This window comes from Camelus ferus, chromosome 1 (genome assembly GCF_009834535.1).
Source record: "Camelus ferus isolate YT-003-E chromosome 1, BCGSAC_Cfer_1.0, whole genome shotgun sequence".
NCBI classification, from domain to species: Eukaryota; Metazoa; Chordata; class Mammalia; order Artiodactyla; family Camelidae; genus Camelus; species Camelus ferus.
Genome location: NC_045696.1, coordinates 1,564,818 through 1,567,603, shown reverse-complemented (window position 1 = coordinate 1,567,603; position 2,786 = coordinate 1,564,818). Strand labels below are relative to the sequence as shown.

The following is a 2,786-nucleotide window of genomic DNA, read 5'->3' as shown; positions in this document are numbered from 1 at the left end:
CTGCGTCACGGTCCCCGTGCTCCGCCGCGGCCCTGAGCCGCTTTGTGGGGTTAAGGCCGCTTCCAGGGGTCCGAATTCCTGTAGGGGACTGTCCAGAAGATCCCGGAGCAGCGGGCGCCCGGCTGAGCGTGTAGGAACCGCCTGGTCCCTCCTCGTGGCCTCAGGGAAGGGTCGGCGGCGGGGACGCGGATGGAGACGGAGGACGGAGACCCCGATGCGGGACGGGGCTGGAGGGTGGAGACTGAGGACGCAGGACTGCGCGGGGGCGGGCGGGGCCGGCCACCCCGGGCCGAGTGCTGGCCGAGCAGACACCGTCCAGATTGTTTTCTGAGGGCGCCTCTAGAAGGGGAGGGACGGAGACGCCGCCGGTCCGCTACGTGCACACCGCGGCTGGTGGACCGTGGCGGGGCTCACCGGCCGTCACCCCGTGTAGTTCAGAGGAGGTGACTCAGGCCCAGCTGCAGTTGCAGTGAGAACATCCATGAAGAAGTCATTTGGTGCCCCGTGGCTGTCCTCACACAGGTTTTAGGTTTGAAAAAGTAAGAAGATTGGCGATTGTGCTCGTTTTAATCGTGTCAGTGTGATTCTGGATTCAGCTCCACCAAGAGAGGAGCTTTGGGAGACTGAGGACGGAGCAGAGCAGCAGACACCCTGCACCCTCCCCGCTTCTGGGTGGGCTCCCAGCCGCCAGCCCGCCGACCAGCAGAACCCCGAGGCCGCAGGTCCAGACTTCCCCGCCCACCCCCTTGGCAGTACCCCAGGCCACTGCTTCAGGAGGCGGGGCGGCTGCTGTCATCTTCCTCCAGCCCCATCAGGCCCCTGGCTGCTCTGGCTTCTCAGCTGTGTAATGTGTACCCAGATAATTAAATTACTGAGTCCTTTTTTCATAATATTCATGGTGGTTCTCCTCCTGATTGACCCACTGTGATCGGTGACCTATTCATGCTTCTTAGAACTCCATTGACTTTAAAGAAAGCAAGCACTTTTAGTACTTTGTGTCTCTGCCACGCAAGGGTATATGCACCTTTTTAAAAAAAGGCTATCTTCACAACACTTATCCTACATACTCTTCTGCAGGATTTTCCATGGAATGTCCTGTCTAGTTTTCTAGCATGGCATATAACTTAACCATTTTTTGTCTCCTGTGTTCCTGGATGCAGCCTCAGGGCATGGTCGTGGCAAGAAGGATCTGTTGAGTTGAATAAAATTAAACAGTGCAAACAAACCTCACAATTATGCATATTTTAGGGTGGAGGTGTCACAAAAACTCAGTCCAACTAGGTCTTTTTAAATACCATGGTGATTTATTAAAAACAACATGGTACTTTTAGACAGTTTCAAAGAGTGATGGATTTGTACAAATCCTCATGAGGTTTCCTCCTCTGGTTCCAAGTAGCTGCCCTCTCCTGTGATCAAACCATACCCTGACCCCCCCAAAGCCAGTCAGGGGGCAGAAGGTGTGGTTCCCATGCCAACTAAAGGAAAACTCCACTGTTCACTTACAGGAAGTGTGGGTGAGGACAAGCATTATCATCATGACGCTCAGGTAACAGCCTGTCGGTTGCTGGTTATTTTCTGAACTGTATCCATGTGTGTGTCACTGATAATCTTTCTAGACATCACTTTCTTGTGTGTTCTTCAATTATTTTCAGCAATGTGGTGCACAGCTTGTACCAGGATTACTTTCAAGTGGCAAAAACCGAAAATACGAGTTGTCAACATGTTGGAAGTCTCCTCGGTATGGTTGCTGGGGCCTCCAGGGAGCCAGGAGTCTTCCTCCTCGTGGCTGTCACTTGTTCCCTATCTGCGATTCAAGTGTGTTTCTGTTTGCTAAAGCTGGCAACTCTCAGCTCCGGTCAGTCAGTTCTCATGTCCCAAGGGTTCTGAGTAACAGGTGTGTGGTACCAAAAGGCTTCACACACAGGAGAGGCCAGCAAGTTCAGAATAAAACTAGTATCTTCTAAATCTTTGGGAACCAAAGTTCTGAAGTATAAAAATGATCTCCTGTTTCACCATAGAGCGATATTAGTACGTGCTTCCCCAGCTGCACTGCTAGGCTGGCACTGCCCCGTGTGCCTGGGACTGAGGGTTCCTGGGATGTGGGACTTCCAGTGCTGAAACTGGGACCCAGGGCACCAAGAACAGGATAAAGAGGGCCTGTCTCCTCCTGAATCGTGAATTTGACCCAAGATCCTGGGAGTTAGGTTCATGTAACAACATTTTAAAAACCGGAATACCAACAGGTCTGTTACCCCAAATGAACAATTTGCATACACTTCTAAGAAAAAAGTCGACCTTAAGGACATTCCCTGCTCCTCTTCTATCGGGTGTTGTGGGTGGACGTTCAAGCAGCTCTGAATGTTCCCAAGTAAACGCAGAGCTGCTCTCCAAACTCAAGGCACCTGACGGGGCCCTCTCCTTGCAAGGGCAGGGGCTGCTCTGCTGGGTACACACACCCCTCCCTCTGTCCCTGCACTGTCACCTGCCTGCTGCTGCTGGAAATGGATCAAGTGCTCCATGTGCCCACTGCCCCTGACCTTCCAGCTTGCGCTCACCTTGCCTGATGCACTAACTAAAACAGCTGTCATTTTAACCCAGGTTTTGTCACAGTGCAGGATGTGGAAAGTTCTCAAATTAGTGTCAACTCACCTCCGTTTCAGAACAGGTGAGGGAGTAGGTTGTCAACTGCACAAAGGAAAATGGTCCTAAGATTCAAATACCAGAAATGTTAAGTCCAGAGTAACATCGACTCTCCACACAGGACGCACATAAGAGGAAAGGGGAGA

At 52.0% G+C, this 2,786-nt stretch overlaps 1 long non-coding RNA gene across 1 annotated transcript; it reads left to right on the top strand.

Moving 5' to 3' along the window:
- Positions 1 to 8: 8 nt before the first annotated feature.
- LOC116667500 lies at positions 9 to 892 on the top strand. The gene is made up of 2 exons (XR_004324314.1): positions 9 to 130; positions 523 to 892. It is a non-coding gene; the product is annotated as an uncharacterized LOC116667500 (long non-coding RNA).
- Positions 893 to 2,786: the final 1,894 nt, after the last annotated feature.